This window comes from Canis lupus, chromosome 11 (genome assembly GCF_011100685.1).
Source record: "Canis lupus familiaris isolate Mischka breed German Shepherd chromosome 11, alternate assembly UU_Cfam_GSD_1.0, whole genome shotgun sequence".
NCBI lineage: Eukaryota > Metazoa > Chordata > Mammalia > Carnivora > Canidae > Canis > Canis lupus.
The window spans coordinates 21,540,330-21,559,409 of NC_049232.1; the positions used below are offsets into that span (position 1 = coordinate 21,540,330).

General features: G+C 52.9%; 1 protein-coding gene across 4 annotated transcripts in view; it reads right to left on the reverse strand.

Moving 5' to 3' along the window:
• Positions 1-19,080, reverse strand: part of FSTL4 (follistatin like 4) — a 393,315-nt gene that overhangs the window by 79,828 nt on the left and 294,407 nt on the right. The gene's annotated exons all lie outside the window — the stretch shown is intronic.

The following is a 19,080-nucleotide window of genomic DNA, read 5'->3' on the forward strand; positions in this document are numbered from 1 at the left end:
AGGCAGAGACATAGGCAGAGGGAGAAGCAGGCTCCATGCACCGGGAGCCCGACGTGGGATTCGATCCCGGATCTCCAGGATCGCGCCCTGGGCCAAAGGCAGGCGCCAAACTGCTGCGCCACCCAGGGATCCCGAGGCCGGAATTCTATCAACTTTTTACCCCTCAAGTTAAGTTTCATTTTAGTTATAAACAGAGACTGAAAATTAATTACGGGGCCGCACCTTGAAGCCTACGACCGAAGGAACGAGTGTTTGCCAAGAAGCAACAGCTCTCGCAACCATCACACTCACTAAATCACCCGCGTCCTGTTTATCTGCGGAAGGAGCGGCTGGTCCCTGAAGCCGGGCGTCTTTGGGGCTGTAATGCTCATTTAGTTACCCGTTTGCCGAGGCCCACAACTGATTAATATACACAGGCTTGTTCATTTACTCAGCATTACGTTTAATCATTTAATTTTCGCAGGAGTTTTCAGATCTTTTAATCATCCTAATATTCTTCTTATTGCAACATATTACTAAGCTGTTAGTTCAATTCAATTAAAAAGTGTCATCCCAAAGTAATTTATTCCATGTGCGTCGTTAAGCGGATACCCCAGATATGTCTGCATTTTAGAGGAATAATAACTCTGCCGATTTATTAGTCTGCAAACGACCGCGCTGCGTTGGCAGGGAAAGCGATGCCGTGAGTGGTAAACGTCTGTGGGCAGTGGCGTGGCCGCAGATCCCTGGCCGTTTCTCCAGATTTTGTACTAAGACTCAGAAGAGAATGTGAAAACTTGGGCCATCTGTCAGTACTCAGGTGGCCCCCCAAAACCCGGTTTGACTCTCTGATTCTGGTAATACTTGTAACGGCACGGCCTCGGAGTTTCCCTTTGGGGGCGTCTTGGCAAGAGTTTCTATCCCCACTGCCTCTCACTTCGGGCAGGCGCTAGGGGCCTCCACGGGCCCATGTTCTGGGAAGCACCTGCTGTGGGTCTGCCGGCGGAGAATCTAGTCCCCTCTCCCCTCATCAGAATTCTGGGCCTTTCTGAGTGACTTTCTAGTTACTTCCTCTGTTCTCTGGAGCAGTGCTTTCCAGTTGCAATGCAATGCAATGCAATGTAATGTAATGCAAGTCACATATCTGATTTAAATTTTCTGACAGTCACATAAGTAAAAAGAAACAGGTGACACTAATTCTAATGATATGCTTTAACTCAATATGTCCAAAATATAATTTCAACATGTAATCAACATAATAGTTAGTGAATGAGATATTTTACCTTCTTTTTCCATGTAAGGCTTCCAAAGCTAGTATGCACATCTCACTCCACACGACTCTCATTTCAGGAACTCAGCAGCCACAGGCAGCTGATGGCTACTGCCTCGGACAGGGCAGCTCCAGACCCCTTAGGCCTGGGCCCCATGCAGCCAGGCTGTGGCTTGCCTGTACCTGTGGCTCCCCTGAATGGCTTGGGTTCCATCAGGGTCACCTGAGGGTCTGTCTGCGGAAGTTGGTAATGCTCCTGTGGGGTTCAGATATAGTCACAGGGGACAATGGCTATAGATGACCTATGAGGCTCATCTTACCCTGAGGCTGTAGGAACCCAGCAGGCTCGGGAAGGGGTGGCTGGTGGGAAGGAACAGCTAGAAAGATGCCCCTGACCACATGTCCTCATCCCTGGGCCTTTGTGAGGCCAAAGGGAAACCCAGGCTTGTGGTGGAAGGAGGAAAGCCGCTCCAGGGAGCGCTGACAGGGAAGGGTCCACATCTGCTTTTTAGCTCCTCTGCCCAGCCAAGCATGAGCCTGGGTGCATACAAGGGGTGCCCACTGCTGGGGGGAGCCCCCGCCCCCGCCATCCCTGCCTCCCCATCAGGAGGCCAGCCCTGAGGGCTGATTGCCAAGCTCAGGGAGCAAGTTTTGTCCTCAGCCTGCTGTGTCCCACAGGGCAAGATTTACTTTCCTTGGGGAACAAAGTCCTCCATGATGATGACACTTAGGATATTAATGCCTGCACTTTGAGGCCTAAGTGTTCCTTTTTCTTTGGCAGACTCCTCACGGTCAGGGCAGTGAACAGGCGCTGATAGAGTGTTTGCAGAGACGGGCTCTGGACAGGCAGGATGTTACTTGAGTCTGGTGACAGCGGCCAAGTGCCACTTCCACATGTTAGAACTTTGAGCAGTTAATTCCCCGGGTCTGTCCCCTATATGAGCTTGCTGAGGAGCCTTGAGAAGTCAGGGACAAATAGAGAGACCGTGCAAACTTTTAATGCCCTTTCCTGTTCTTGCAGAATGCTGTGATTATTAATATCTCATTCTCAGAAAAGGGCTATGTGTGCTGTTTTTTAGGAGAACAGCAATAAAAAAGGGAAATTAAATTAGCAACTCGGTGTGAGCCTCTAATCCATTAAAGTGTCTACAACTCCATAACCTGTTAACTTAAACTCTGGCCACCTACGTAAGTGGTTTCAAGACAATAGCAGTATGCCACCTGGCCCCATTCTGTACCAGTTACAATAAAAGTGATTGAATGTCAGTGAAGCCTGGGGCTCTGCTCCTGAGCAAGAGGGCTCTGCATGGGGTTGATGTGCTCAGCCTACCTACCCGTGTGACCAAAGAGCCGCCCCCACCCCTGCCATCAACACACCTGTGTCCTCACCCCAGTGTGCATACGGGGTGCATACTCTAAGAGTTAGCCAAAGGCACACACACACCCTATCTCTAATCCCTACTAAATAATGTGAAGAGAAAACTGGCTTCAGAGGAAAACATCACAAAGCAGCTAAACCCAGTACCAAGGACAGGGGACCAGGAATAGCAGCTCACGCACGGTTCCCGAGTGCCAGCAGCATGCCCTGCTCTATGCTGTGAAGAGGACCTGCTACATAAATTGTGGGGCCCAGTGCAAAATGAAGAGACAGACCCTTGTTCACAAAAGCACTGAGGATTCCAAGATGGTGACAGCAGAGCATTTAACCAATGACGCCCTGCTGAGCGCAGAGGCCTGCCTAGGTGGCCTGCCCCATGCAGCTAGCCCTGGCCGTGTCCTGTCTGGGTATCGACTGGCTTACTCCTCCTAACGGACACTATTGCTGTCTCCACCCTACGGATGAGCAGACAGGGGCTCAAAGAGGTTTGGAGACTACCGGGTGGTCTGAATGGAGGGCTGACTCCTCTGCCTGCACGCGTCAGAGCCGCAGAGGATACCTGAGAAGGGCAGCAGGCTTCCCCAGAATCATGCTGTGAACGCTGATGGGGTTTCAGGGAAACAATATCATTTGTCCCATTAAATTAATGTTGTTAATTTGAAGTTTATTGGTTTTGCAGTTTGTTTTTATTTCATTTATAAATTTGCTTTGGCTTTATGGCTGTAAAAGAGCCCTATGCGTAAGGAACATGTACCTAGTTTTATGTTTGTATGTATTTAACTAACATTATACTAAATGTAATTTAAGCCATCAGAGAGAAACCACAACATTTCCCCTTTACGTGGGTTCTGCACATTATGCAAGGAGGGAAATACATCTCCTGGCCCCCAAGATGGGAGGCACAGAAGGTGCTCCCAGACCAGCCCCTTTGCTACTGCCAACAAGGGCCATCCTGGCTGGATGCTGGACCTCAAGGGACAGAGAGGGGAGGGAAGGGGGTACAGAGGACAGGATGGCAGGTGGCTTCCACACACAGGTAGCCATCTAAAGGCTGGCAGTTGAAGGTCCCTGAAGCTCTGTGTGGGCCTGGTTCCCCTCCTGGCTGCTGCTCCACATCCCTTTGCCTTGACCCGGAGAACTCTCAGCCTTATGAAACAGGCTCCAGGACAGTAGCTCTGGCCCCAACTCAGGGAGAGGCTGGTAGGTTCACCAAGGGGCTCAAGGTCATTGTGGGGGAGGGGGGATGGGAACAGTTATGATGCCTCCAAGCTGCCTTTTTACCAACCCTGAACAAGTGCCTTGAGCTAAAGCCACCCCTCCCCATGTCTAAGTCCCTACTGTTACTACAGGGGCATATTTCAAACTCACATTTTCTTGTTACTCTATGTGTGCTCTCAATGAGCAACTGCATACCAGGATGTATTTCCAAAAGCGAGGTGTGTCAATGACTTACACGAGAACGTTCACAGAGGCATTGTTCGTAATTGCCCCAAACTGGAAACAACCCAGGTATGTCAACCATGGCATCTTCTTACAGCAGAATATCATACACCAATAAAAGGGTGCAAATCTCTGCTAGAGATGACATTACAATAGAGGAATCTTACAAACATAGTTCTGAGGATGTAGACAGACACAAGAGGGTCCCACTATATGCTTCCATTGATATATGAAGATCAAGAACCAGCAAAATGACTCTATGGTATTAGAAAGGCAGGATAATAGTTACACTTGAAGGGGAGAAGGTTTCTGGGTGCTGTAATGTTCCATTTGTTCCTTGGAATAATAGTTAACAGAGGTGTCCACGGCTACTTCATTGAACTTATACACTTATGATTTGTGCACAGTCTATGTATAGTATGTCAATTACAATTAAAAAATCTGACAGAAACATTATATGAAACAGTAAATAAAATATATAATGAGAAAAATACACATTGTTATTGTCAGCTGCCACCTACCTTCCCATGGGAAAGTCCCGAGAGGAACCTCCATGGAGGTCAGGGTCCTCTCCCAGGCCTGACTTTTCCCTTGGGGTGAACCCCGATGCTCTGGGTAAAGCAACCCATGAACACAGCTGACTCCCTTGAAGGTTCTAGGGTCCCCGGGTTCCCTGCACCACCGTGATCTGAGTGAAGTCTCGTTCTGAACCGTTTCCAGGGATTTGTGCCAAGGACACTTGGTGCTAATGCAAAGCAGAAGATGAGTAGCAAGCCTGGGGAAGGCAGGGCACCCTTTGTGAAGATGAGGATGTGACAAGAGATGTCATCGACCCCTTGCCCATCCCTGTGACCGAAGCTGTGCACCCCTCTGAGTTTGGTCTCTTGGCCTGAGAGCATGTGGTGCTCCACAACTCTTTCCAGGGACCTTAAAAGATTTGCTCCTTAGCAAAGGGCATCTCCAGAATATTGGTGGACACCTGGTCACACAACCTGTCCACAGTGCCGCTGGGCTGATGCCATTAGTGCAGAGATGTTCAGAAGCACTGAGAGGCCTCCATCTCCCACAGGAGGGCCAGGTGCCCACACCCTGTCCAAAGGTCTGTCTGCTCTAGAGCTCCTGGGTCTGACATGTCATGTGTGTTTGCAGAAAAAGGGATCTTGTAAGGCCCTGTGTAATTCTTGCTCTGGGCCCTGCCCACCCTGGCTCACCAGGACTTTTGCTCTGCTTTGGCTGCAGTCTTGGCTCTTGTTCCTAACCCCACCTTCCTGCCAGCCACATGGGCAGTCTTTCTGTTTTTAGATATTTGAGGAGAGCTCTGCCTCTACTGGAACTTTCTTCCCCACCTTCCATCCAGGCTGGCACAAGCTCATGCTCACACTCAGACGTGTTTTAATAATGACTTGCCTCCAATAGAGTCTAAGGAAACCAGGACCTATGCTCTTACAGGCCCCAGGAGGCCATCCAGCAGAGGAGGCATCAGGACATAGGAAATATGAGGAAATTCTTTGTAAAAGACTGGGCCCCAGGTGCTGGGCTCAGAGGGCATGCTACAGGGGGATGGCCCTCCCTGGAGGGGCGGTTCTGATAGGTCTGTAGGTCACTCTCACCTTGAAAACTCCAGCCATTCCCTGATAGTGGGGCAAGGGCATTGCTATGCTTCAGACCTAGAATGTGAGGGAAGGAAGTGCCCTTGAACACCACCTGGCCCCCTGCTCTTCCTACAGATGAGTAAAGCAAGGGAGCCTCAGGTGTACAAAGCACCAACAGTCTTGCTGAGCTTGAGACTCAGGTCTCTGGGCTCTCAGACCAGAGTGAAGGTACTGGCCACTGTCTCTTGAAGATTCAGCTGCACAGGGTCTAGCCCCCATGCACTGTGGGGCCCAACCCTTCACCAGCCCTGGTTAACCTGCTCATACTGCATGGTGTAATTCAAGTGCTGCTATGTGCTGGGGGTCCATGCAGAAAAATGCTAACTTGTATAGAAAAGTTCTTTAGAGCTATGTGTTCTCTGGACTTCTAGTATCCCAGGCAGTAGCCAACACTTGGGTTCTAGGAGCCTGGTGAGGAGGTGCAGGTCAAACATGGGTAGGTGGCCGTGTCGTACATCTTCTAGGAAGTACATATATCCCCTCGAATGGACCCAAGGGAATGTGAGAACATGGTGACAGAGTGGGAGCTACAGAGCATAGGAGCGGTCAGTGGTGGGGCTGCCTCATGATTAGCAAGCATCTGTGAGGGCCAAGGTGGCACACAGCAGGCATCCACCACCAACTCTCTGCCAGGACCATCCTACTTGGGGCCAGAGTGGGATTAATAGTGTCCTCCCCAAATTCATGTCCACTGGAACCTCAGAAGATGACCTTATTTGAAAATTGGATCTCTGGAAATGTACTTTCTTAATGGTCTTGAGATGACATCATCTTGGATTTAGGGTACACTCTAAATCCAATGATTGCTGTCCTTACAAGAGAGGAGACAGAGAAACTAGGAAAAAGGCTGTGTGACGATGAAGACACGGATGAGTTCTACTACTATGAGCCAAGGAGCACCAGAAGCTGGAAGAGGCAGGGGAGGGCCCTCTCTCAGAGCCTTTACAGGGATCATGGCCCTGCCAACACCCAAATTCTGACTTTAGGCCTTTAGACTATGAAAGAACAAATTTGCATTGTCTTGAGCCACCTTGCAGGAGTCTGTTACAGTAATTCCATGAGACTTGTACAAGGCTTTTGTTGAGTTCGGAGGGCAAATCCAGCTGAGACCCATTCTAGGCCTATATGTAGTCACTAGGTCTGATCTCTGGCCAATCATTTCCTTGCCCTGGCCTCTAGCGGCCACATTACTTACAATGGCGCAGTTGGGAAGTGGCAGGTGGGCACGGGGGAGAAGGCACAAGAAGGAGACCTTGAACTCTCAAGCCACTGGCTCAGTCCAGTCCACGCAGCACAGGTGCAGTTAGCTCACAGGCCTCTGTGTTGGAGCTCAAGCATGAATATTCATGAGCTATGTTCCTGAGAGCACCCCAAACTCCCAGCCATGGCCCACACCTCTCAGAAGGTGGACTGGGCCAGGTGATGCAAACAAGGCATGAAAGTCATCTCCCATCTGCTCTGAAAACTCCAGAAATGTGGCTGCACCGAGCCCCCAGCCCCAAAGGAGAGCTCTAAGATAGTCCCCACCATGTGGGAGGCTCCCCAGGGCAGGAACCTTGGCTGCCTGGTCTCATAGGGCCTGGCATCCTATGCTCCCTAATCAGGGCACCTGAGTCAGCAGCTGGGCCTGATGCAGAGTAAACTCTAACCCCCCTTGCTTCTGCACTGACAGCCTCCCACAGCATCACCTTCCAGCCACCGGGGCCTGTCTGAGTTTCTGGGAGCACAGTAAGCTCCTTCAATCCTGGGTCTTTGCAGGTGCCCTGTCCTCTACCAGGACTCACAGCTGGCTGCTTCTCCTCCTTTAGATCTCCTTCCTTACATTATCCCTCACAGGGTGCCCCTTCCCCATAGCTGCCCTATCTAGAGTGGATCTCTACAGTTTTTCTGTTTTTCTCCTCAAAGACTGTAAGTTCCTTGAGGGCAGGAATCACATGCAGTCTTGCTCACCACTGGATTCCAGCAGCCTGCCCTGTGCCTGGCACATGCAGCATGCTGGGTAAACGCTTGGTGGATGAGCAGTGAGGCCTGCACGCTGGTTCCCTGGGGCTAGGACACCTCGGGGATGCTCTGACGCAGGGAGGGGTGGTCATCACTTCAATCCTGCCTCTGCCACCAGGCACCATCCCCACCCCCCGCCCCATCTAGAGCCTCAAGCTGGCTAGTACTCCCATTTGCCTGGTGCAGGTGAGCTGTGTTAATGGTCCTGAGAGCCACTAAAGACCACGAGTTTAGTGGCCCTAAAAGACCCCTATTGCCCGTTGGCTGGAATCCTCTTTCCAGGAAAACACTCCTAAATAGGTTGGATTTAGGAGGCCAATATTAGTAGTAATAAAAGCTAATATCCCTGAACATCCTGTCTTGCACTAGGCTGAACCCTTCACACATACTTCCTTGAGCCTCCAGAATGACCCTACCAAGCATATGCTCTTATGACTCCCCAGGCTCCAAGCGGTGAGGGAGACCAGCTCTGCAGGACTCCCAATCTGAGCACCCCAAAAGCTGCTGCAACCCTGGTCCAGTACCCTCCTGAAGTCTGAGCTGAATGACTGGAACAAGAGAATAAAGTTGGAGCAACATGGTGGCCCTGGATACCGAGGGGTTTTCTTTTCTCATGAGAGACTCAGGCAGCACGGAAATGCTGGCAGGGCATTGGCTCTGTGTACTCACTGCCACCTTGAGCAGGGGACAATTGAGTTGAGTCTTAAAGGAGTCTGAGCAGAGGATGGGTGAGCATGGTGCCAGGGGAGGGTTTCCAAGCTGAGGAAACAGCATGTGCAAAGGCCCAGTGCTTTGCTGTGAGTGTAGACAAGCAGAGTTGGGAGCACCAAGCCATGCGCTGAGGGCAAGGTGGACGGTCCTTACATTTTGGGGGCCTATGAGGGGTTGTCTGGTGTCTCCTTGTGTATCCCGGGGCAGAGAACCTGTAGCCATTGGGAGGGAAGCTGCCATTTCTGATTTCTTGCCAGCTCACAGTGGCATGGTCAAGTTCCAATTAACATTCATGGAATAAATGAGATATGTAATTGGAAAACTCACAGAGCATTTTAACCCTATTAGCAGCAGGATTGTATTCTGCTCCTATGACTCCTCTTGTGAGAGAAGACTGGAGGCCCAGTAGTGGTTCTGTGGGGGCTCAAGGAGGGCCTTCTGTTCCAGGTGACAACTCTTCATCCTGCCTCAGGGCTACAGCCATCCTGGGGTCCCCCAAGCAGACACCTGGGCCACTGGGTGCATGGGTGCAGCCTGCTGATTCTCCCTGGACTGTGGATGAGCCCTGAACCCTCACTGGGGTTCAGCCTACTGGACCGGGCGTCTGTCACACTCACTCATGTCCTCTGGGTCTCTGGATCCTGCTCTGGAACGGCCTGCACCAACCTAGTTACCGCACGGAACAAACAAGCCCCTTTGCCAGGAAAATAACTCTCTAAACAAACACCACAGTCTTGCAAGGCTTATCGGATCTGACATTTGCCTCTTCTCAGAGAGACAGCAGTTGATACTCACCAAGTTCTGAGAAGTAATTTGGGAGCAGAGGAGCATGGAACACCTGTCAGCGCAAGTTCGGAGCCCTGGGTAGGCAAGGAGCGCCCCACCAAAGCAAAGGTGTGTCTGCACCTGCTGCATGCCTCTGAGGACTGCTCACCATTGACAGATTTGGGAGGGGGGATTCCAAACCATGTGCCCCCTAAAGGCATGTTCCAGAAGTGCCTCCTGGGGGCTTTTGGGTCCTGAGCCCAGCTTGTTGGGATCATGTGTGTGTATGAGGGAGTCCTTCATGGCTCTAACAGGGCCATGCTGTGCCTTGAGGATCCAGCTCTGGGGTTGGCCCTGGGCTGTCCCAGTGGTGGACAGTGACTTGGGCTCTGTCTTGGAAAGCTATGTCCCCTGGGAAAGGAGAGATGGAACAGCCACATCACTGCAGCACAACTCGTGAGAATCCGACTGCAAACCCCAGACCCAGGCGGGTGGACTGCCCCCAATTTCCCTCCTTCCTTCCTGCTCAGTGCAAATCAGGGCAGATGTCTGGCACTTTTCTCTCCATATAGACCCTGGGGGGCAGGTTACCAGGCAAGTAAGTTTCTAGGTGCTGCTTGGGAGGGAAATGAGAGCAGGCCTCAGAGGTGTGCGGCCAAAGGATGCAGATGGAGCTGGTGGACACTCTCGGAGATGCTTGTGGGGACTGCGGACAGTGGGGTGTTGGCTCACAGCCCTGCAGGAGCAGTCTGTGGGGGTCGGATTGGCATGGCAGTGGCTGAGGCCACTAGGGCTGGCCAGCGTCCTGCTCTGACCCACTCACCCCCTGGGGCAGACCATTTGCACACGCTGAACTTCAAGCAGTCATAAGGAGCAAAGCTCCCAAGTCCATGGCCCCAGGTCAGACCGACTAATCAACGTGTTGTTTCCGTTAATGAGAACAGACTCAAGTAATTAAAAACACTATTCCTTGACTGTTGGGAGTGTGGCATTCTTTTTGATTCTAAGAAGTGTCCCTTGGTGGAAGCTGGGGGAAGGGTGTGGGCAGTGGTCGCTGTGAGCCGAGCAGACTTGGCTTTGGTGTCTCCAGCTGAGGTCCCCACAGATTGGCACAGCTGCCCGCTGGTTCAGCACCCCCCCCCCACTCCGTTGACCTGTGCAGACACAGCACCACACGCGGTTCTGCCCAGGGCATACAGCTCTATAACTGCTCTGAGTCCTAACTCTGCTTTGGGCAGAAGATGTTCCTCTTAGGTCCTTGGCCAATGCTCTTGGAGAGGACTCCAGCATCTGACACCTGGATAAGCCCTCACCTGCCAATCTCCTTCCTACTGCCTGCTTTGGCATGGTTAATCAACCAACACTTAAAATCTGAGAGGCTGTCTAGTGTCAGATGCTAGGGAGGTAGCTAAATCAGGCACAAGGCACAGTCCCTGTGCCCCTCTTGAACAAATTAGCTTTTTTTTGGTGGGTGCCAGAGGGGATGCAAATTGGCCCATGAGAAAAGACAGGCTGGGTGGAGTCAGGGCACCATGAGCAGGGCTGGCAGGGGCATGAGACCCCAGAAGAAGGTGGGGGTGTTCAGACTCAGTGAGGCAGGAAATAGAGAGCCATGGAAGGCTCTGGAGTAGGTGAGAGCAAGGTGAGAGGTGATGCTTTGGGAGCCCTGCCAGGCTGCCTTGAGAGTGGTCAGGGCGTGGCACTGAGTCAGCAGTGGCACCTTGTTGCTGCCCCTACCATGCCAGCCAGTCACGGCTGCTGCTAGCGCCGAGGATTCCCTCTGACCCGGGCAGGAGAGACCTGCCCACTGCCCTGGCTGTGAAGCCTCATCCTTAGAATGACCATGGAGTGGGATGTGAACTCTCCCACTTTCCCCTCAGTGGTTCCAAAGGAATCACTTCCCCGTGTCCCCCAGGGCCCAAGGATGTATGTGCTGTCACCCTAGGGAGCTGCCCTGACCCTCCAACTCACCCGGTCTCCCTCCTCCAGACGTGGCCGGTTGGATGGAGCTCAGCACTGCTGGACACAGCTTGGCGCTGGGATGCTCCAGGCGCAGCAGAAGCAGGAGCTGACATCAAGTGTTCCACAGAGCCTGGGCTGGGCCCATGAGCAGACTCTGTCAAGACGGGCCTTATGGGTTCTTAGCACTTTCAAGGTTGACCACAAGTCCCGTGCACAGGGTCGAGGGACCGCATCAGTGGTCCCATCACCCTGAGTACCAAGAACTTGGCTCTGTACTGAGCCCTCTCCTGAGGGCCAGAGCCCAGCAGAGCACACTGTGGCCCGCCTCCATGGAGCCTGCAGCCTGGGTGTGTGTGACAGGGTCATTAGTGAGGCCTATGGCTGCGCATCCCAGGGTGTGAGGTCAAGCAGTCCTTTAGAGCCTGGGTTCTAATCCCAGCTCTACCATGTACAGACTGTGTGACCTTGGGCAAATTCCTTTGCCCCTCTGGCCCTTGGCTTACTCTTCTCTGATATAGGAAGCACAGCAGGATCGCCGCAGACTCTGAGAGGACCTTCTATGTGAACATCAGTGAGCATTGTGCCAGGCTCACGATGCACACCTATTAGCTTGTGCAACTATCAGAGGGGGACAGCAGACCTGAGAACTCTGGGAGACCTTCCCAGGTCTCCAAATTAATGTATAAAGACACTTGTACTGAGGTCTGGTTTTTTTCCCAAAGGGATCTATGAAGCACATTCTAGACATACATCTACCCACTACACGTTAATCACCTCCTTAGTCTTGATAGAAAACTTCTTTCTCATCCATAGGCTATGATCCAAAAGGCTTTTAAATCTGTTTTCTATTTAAAAAACATCAACTCAGGCAGCCGGTCCCGCAGGCTCTGCGCGCTCCGGGGGTCTGCGTGGGGCCCCACGGGCAGGGTGGGCCGGCTGCCCTAAAAAGAAAAAACAAAACAAAACAACAAAAACCCCCCATCAACTCAGAGAAGCCACCATGTGAGGAGAGAACAGCATAGCTTGGTGTGTTATGGAAGCAGGAGGTGGAGCTGGGGGGCGGGAGGGCGTGACACTGAACTGGCCCACAGTGACTGGGAGGACCCTCCCCGGCAGGTGGGCCTTCCTGGCTGCTTTGGAGAAACAATTTTGGTTCTCTTTGTTTTTTGCTCAAACTGTCTGTGCGCGTCTGGAAGTTATAAGACACACTAATCACCTCGATGCTGCCCACAGACCACATTCCTCCTCTGGGCTTCAGTGGAGCATTTTTTAATCCGATAAAAGGAAAACCTAATTCAAGAAGTATTGATTTTAAATTTCTTTCCATCTCTTTCACTTAAAAACAACCCCTCTACTCTGGGCGGCCCCTGCTTTGCCGGGTTGTGTGGACTAGCAATCACATCTTCACATATACGACAAGGCCAAGCACCAGGGCTGCTCAGCTATGAGTCCTCAGCTTCAGGGGTCTCGAGGCTTTACAGAGCGACTATTACACCAGGGAGGGAGGGAGCGCTGCTGCCGCCGCCGCTGGCCTCAGTGACTTCCAGCCCCGAGCACCTTCGTGAATCAGCACTGGTTTGGGAGCACTGCCCCGCTCCAGCCTGTGACGAGGGCAGCTATGTGGCTCATTTCCTTTCCCTCCACAAGGCACGGGGTAGGGGGGCACCCCACTCATCTCTCACCCCGATCCTCTTCTGTCCAGAGGGTTGTCCCTGGCCTGGTATCCGAGACCTGTATGCTCTGGCTGACCTCACCACCACGGCTCCCACGGCCCCCGTGGCCTGCGCCCTTCACTCCAGGTACAGCAGCAAACGCGTGCTGCGTGCTCCAGCCTCCGTGTCTTCGCTCACACTATTCAGCCTGCCATTTATGTCAATTGCACATATCTTCTGGAGTCATCCAAATGCCAAACACCACCCCCTCCAAGGAGCCTTCCCTGACTGCCACATCACAACACTCGGGTCTCTCCTTGCCCTGCTCCCACTGGGAAGCAGAGTGGCATAGTGGAAAAGCCATGTATTTTGGAGTTGGACTTGTTTGGTTTTAATGCCGCCTCTGCTACTGCCTGACCACACTCGCCTCATCTGTAAAATGGGATTAAGAAAAGTACCTGTCTGAGGAATGAATAACGTAAAACATACGAAGTATTTAGTACAGTGTCTGGCACAAAATAATGGCTCAGTAAAGAATAGTTATTGCCCTTTTCAAAAATCACTGACTCATTTTTAGTATTCTAGCTCCATCTCTTATTGGCTTGGTAGCCCAGAGAACAAGTAGCTTACTCTCTCTGAGGCTGGAGCCTTGCAGAGTCTGTGGACCCTAAATGAGAGTCTTAGGGACAAGCACAGCCAGGTGAGGTGCTGCCCGCCGCTCCCAGGGCCTGTCTGGATCTGCCCAGGTCCTGCTCTGGCTCACTCCCTATCAAGCTGTCCATGGCCAACATTGCTGCATGTCTGCAAATTGTCACCTTCAATACTCACAAGATCAAATGCAGAACCCGCCCAGCTATGAGTGGCTTAAAACCTGGCTCAGGGTCCTACCACAAGAAACTCAAAACAAAGTACCAGGCTTTTGACTAGCCCATACCTCATGCCTTATGGCCCCGGGTGCTGGGACCAAACCATCTTGGAGGGCCTTTTGCTACTCAAGAGCTGAGGTGCACCCAAGGTCTGGGGGTGTCTGTGGGAAGGACTGTGGCTGGGCTCTGCTGACTAACCCACACTCCAGCCATGTTAGGACAGCTGGACAGCACTGAATGGGACTCAGAGGCGCTTTGGCTCTTTGGCTCCTATCGTCAACTTGCTAATTGTTCCCAGTTCATAGGAACAACTCCCTGCCCTCCCTCCAAAGACAAATGGGAGGGTCCTTCAGGGGCTGCTCTCCATACCTGAGAGTTGATGCTTTGCCCTCCCCTTCTGGGCTCTGGGAAGCATATCGAGGTCTGCAGGAGGTCCCTGGCTCCAGGGAGCTCCAGGTACTGCCCCTCTTTAAGGGAGCCCCTAACAGGAGCAGGAGCAGCTCAGTGGCGTTGGCCTCCCTGCTACTCTGCCAATGTTTCGGTGGTCCCAGAAATGCCAGTGCCACCAGGCACTGGGACACCCAGGTCCCTCCCTGTCCGTGGGGTGAGCACAGCTTCTATGACTCCGAGGGCTGGGATGACAATAGGGACCTCGGAGGCTGCATCAGCCCGAGGGGAAAGCAGGACAGAGCTAGAGGATGCACGTCTCAGCCTGGCCTTGGAGGCCCAGCTCTGCTGTCCAATTTCAGTCCTGCATCACACAGGTCGAGGGCATGGGAAGCACTTAATTAACATCCAGTATCCACACCTCAACCTCCTCTCCTAATGCCTCCGTGAACTCTTCTCTCACCTCAAGGTAGAGCCCTTTCCTTCTCTATTCGCATCTATCTCATCCCCATTTATCAAGCCCAGCTTAAGTCCTCCTCTTCCAGGAAGTTGGCTAAGACTCTCTACCAGAGGAAAACCCTTCTAAGACTGTGTTTTAGACTCCAGGACTTGAGCAAGACATGACAGGGTGGTAGGGCAGGTGTCCTACAGTTGGGGATACCGATCTCCTGTCATTCCCCACTCCTGGGCCACCCAAAAGCCTGTCCTGGCACAACATAGTCTATCGTTCCGTCTCCAGAGCCTCCCGAAGCCCAGCACCAGCCCTTGGCTGCTGGGGCAACGTGACTGCTCTGTGTCGCAGTAAGGAGTGGAGGACTTAGTCCACCCAGCCCAGCCAGGCACAGACCTGTTTGTTTCTAGACTCTTTGGCCGTCAGTTCACTTGATGCAAAACAGAAATGGAACCATGGTTTCAGAAACAAAAAGAATTTCATCTCAATTGCATTTGTATTCAAGTGGGCAAAATAGGTTTCAGTGCTTTCCTGAGTGTGCCAGGAGTGGGGCCTGAATACCTGGGGGTGCTGATGGCACGTCGCCCTGAGAGTGGCCAGGATGAAAAACGAGGCTGCAGAGCAAACCCTCGCCATCGGTCTGTTGGCAGTGGCACAGGCACGGCGTTGGGAGGGAAACATTGTCTGGGCCGCTGTGCCCCTTGCAAAGGCAGCTCAGTGATTAATTATCACACCCCGGGCCCGGAATTGTGAGGAGGAGGGCGAATGAATACGATAGAATTTTATCTCTGCATGCGCCGGCTGGGAAGCAGGTGAAACTCTCTGCTGCTCTAAATGAACTCAATGTTTAGAGCTGCATAAATCACAGGGCACATGGAACACCCACACCTGCCACTTAACCCCTCCCACACCAGCATCAGGCCAAGCCCAGGTCACCGAGCTGGAGGGCAGAGCTCCTGGGAACGCATCAGGAAGCCAGTCAGCTTCCTCCAGGTGGAAATAGAAAAAAGCCTTGATCCCAAGAATCTCCCATCATCCAATATGATGCTTCCGGGTGGGGCAGCAGCCCCCAGAGAGGACGGCGCTCAAGGAGTTGTCTTTTTGGCAGAGTCTGCACATGGATGTCTGAAACCCCTGAATTTTAGCTGCAAAGACTGGCTGGGCTTTGGTCACATTGGCTCACTGGGGCAAACCAGTGGCCTGTAGCTTCTGAAAGTCCTCCCCAGAGCACTCAGAACCAAGCCCACCCTCTGCTCAGTGACCATTAGAACACCCAGAGATGGGCAGGCCGTGAGAGGTGCCCATGATACCTGCCTTTCACCTTCTTGTTTGCATCTAGCAAATGCACCCACGGTGACTTCTTTTCCTTCACTATAGCTCTCTGGGACCCCACTGAAATGCTAAGATCCTGGGCTGGTGGGGGGCCACATACAGCAGGCCCCCGGCAGCAGCCAGGCCCAGCAAATCCACAATGGTGGCCTTCCCACTCCAGGGCCATGGGCCCCTGCCCTGCAATCCCTCCAGCAGGCCTTCAGTCCCCTCCTCGCCCCCAAGCCTTCTCCCACTGACTGAAGCTGACCACCCTTCCCGTGGCACTTAGCAATCAGGTTTCAGAGGAAGTGGGTTTAAGGGAGGGAAGGTGGGCTCTGCAAGGGTGGGGTCAAGGGGTGGAGAGTTTGGGCACACTTGGTGTGTGGTGGCCATGAGGGCACCAGGGCGATTGCAACACTGTCTGGAGGCCTGCCTGGGGTGAGACCCTGCTGAGAGCCGTGTGAACGAGGAGGGCAGCGCAGCTAAACATCTCAGGCGGGCCCTGTGCCTCTTCTTGTCAAGTGTGGCTGCTGCACAGCCACACTCATTTGTCTAATTGCTTTTATGCCACAGTGTCAGCACTCCATGGTTGGGACAGACACTGTATGTGTTTCATGGCCTAACAGACCTGCTGCCTGGCCCCCTGAAGAGCTGGAAGGCGCTGGAGGAGGAGAGGCGCTCAGCAGGGAGAGGAGGAAGAGGAGGCTCAAGAAGTGAATGTGTCTGGGAGAGGTCAAATCTGCAGAAGACTGAAGCCCATCCATTGGCTATGGCAGCTGTAGGTCATGGCGACCTTTGCCGACCTCCATTTGCTCGTTGGTACACACTTAAGGGGAGCAGAAAGGCTGCAGAGGGGGAGCCAGGAGGGAGGCTACAGTATGGACGAGAAGGCCCCTTAAGGTGCTTGGCTGCCTTAAAGCACCAGGAGGAGAGAGGGCCCGCAGGTAGGAGGGTGCATGGGGCAACCAGCCAGTCCTTCCACCTCAGACCCAAGCCTTGAAAACTTCTCTGCGCAGATCTGAGTCCACTTGCCTACCTGGGCTATAGCTGCCCAGCCAGCTGCACGCAGCCTTACCAGGCCTTTTGAGTCTCCTCCGCCCAGGCCTGTGGAGAAGGGAGGAGAGACACAGCCCCGGGGCCGAACGTCATAGGTTGTGTTGTCCTGGCTCTTGCCTGGGTCAGCTTGCCACTTCTTTTTTAAAATTTTATTTATTCACAAGAGAGAGAGAGAGAGAGAGAGAGAGAGGCAGAGTCACAGGCAGAGAGAGAAGCAGGCTCCATGCAGGGAGCCCGACGTGGTACTCGATCCTGGGTCTCTAGGATCAGGCCCTGGGCTGAAGGCGGCACTAAACCGCTGAGCTACCCAGGCTGCCCATCATCTTTTTATTTTTTAAGATTTTATTTTATTCATGAGAGAGGCAGAGACACAGGCAGAAGGAGAAGCAAGCTCCCCGCGGGGAGCCTGATGTGGGACTCGATCCCGGGTCTCTAGGATCAGGCCCTGGGCCAAAGGCAGTGCTAAACTGCTGGGCCACCTGGGCTTCCCTGCCGCTTCTTTCCCCACTGCTCACCCCTTTCCCATACCAGGGCTCAGAAAACAGGTCTACTGAGTTGAGGCTCTGTCATGTGGGCTTTTCTGATCTGTGGCTCCCACCTCTTCCCTCCGGGGCTGCACTGGCCCCTGGGTTCTCTGTAGGACCCGAGAGCTCAGCCTGCCGGGCCTGACCTCAGCTCTCTCCGTGTCTAGGTGCCCCCTCTGAAGACTGCACCTGCCTGCACCACGGCGGACATGGGCTCAGGGGTCTCAGGCCCCAGGAGGGGTTGAGCAGCCCAATGGGGGCCTAGAACATACCATCATGATTCATCACTATGGTGCCCTAGCCAGGCCTGGGGCCCAGCCTGTGAATCCAAAAAGAAAAAAAAAAAGAAAAAAAAAGAAAAAATCGAGTGTGAAGTTAAGTAGCAAACTCATCATTGAAACTCTCACGTTTGCTGAGATGAGATGATTCCCATTAACAAAACACCTTCATTTTCAGAGAATCCATGTTCGCAGCTTGCTCTGTAGAGCCTGCCCCCACAAGTTATGATTTATATTTTATTACAAGGTGAAAAGAGACAAAAAAAAATCCTCACAAGGGAAAAAAATAAAAAGTCCGCTGACTCTCTACAGCAACTCCCAGGGCATTTGATTTAAAGGGACATTGTCATCTTTAATGTTTTCATCCAGAGGAATTAGAGAGCGCCACCACGATAATTTAGAAGCTCCTGATTTAAGGGGCAGCCGCCGTGGTCTGGCTTCACTGTATTTGCCTTTTTATGGTTCCAGAGAGTATTTTCTGAGAGATAATAATGTTGGGTGATATTTCTCCTTTGTCATGTGGAGGCCCAAGAAGAAAATTAAAATAGGTCCTTTTGTCCCTCCTCTCGGCTGCCAGGCTGTGGATCGAGGAGGACTGTCACCGGCCACCTGCAGCCCCTTCATCTTCCCAAGGCCAGGGCCTGCCTCTGGTGCCCCCGGGGCAGTGGCGGAGAAGCCGTGACCATGAGGGCCCCCCGTGAAGCCCTTTCGTGGCTGCACCTCTGCTGCAGCCAGTGGTCACGGGAGCCTCTCAGCAGTGTCCCTTTGGGGTCCCTGTCCTGCCTCCTTGTAGATCTCTTTTGCCTCCAGAGTTCCCCCATCCGTGGTCTTCCTTGTGGGCACCTCCAGCTCAGTCCTTCTCCTGCTGGCTTTGATCACAGCCTTCCCTGCTTTCCTAATTCTCCAGACTTGTGTGACGAGCCCAAACCCCGTGGCCTGGACGTGGGGGCCGATGGCAGGAACTGCGATGTGTTCATGGAATCTGGTTCCTTTCCCTGCTGCTGCCATGGCCACATGACATCCTCTAGGCGGCCCCTCGGTCAGGGGTGGGCATGTGACTGAGGCCTTGCCCGTAGAGTAAGCCAGAAGGAATGCACACAGATCCTTGCTGGGCTCCCTACCACCCCCCACCTCCGCCCCACCATGGCTCTCCCCCAATTCCCACATGATTTGTACTCTACTCTCTCTGTCCCTCTATACTGGCCAGGTCCAGGGCAGCCAGGAAAGGAATCTGAGGCCCTATGAGATGATGGACCACAAAACTGAAGATGCCTGGGTCCCTGTGTCACCGTACGGCTACAGACTGAACCCCAGTGTCACACGTTCCACGGAGGGGAGTAAATCTGTATGGTGTCACGGCTCTGAGATTTGGGGCTGGTTTGGGACTGCATCTTGCC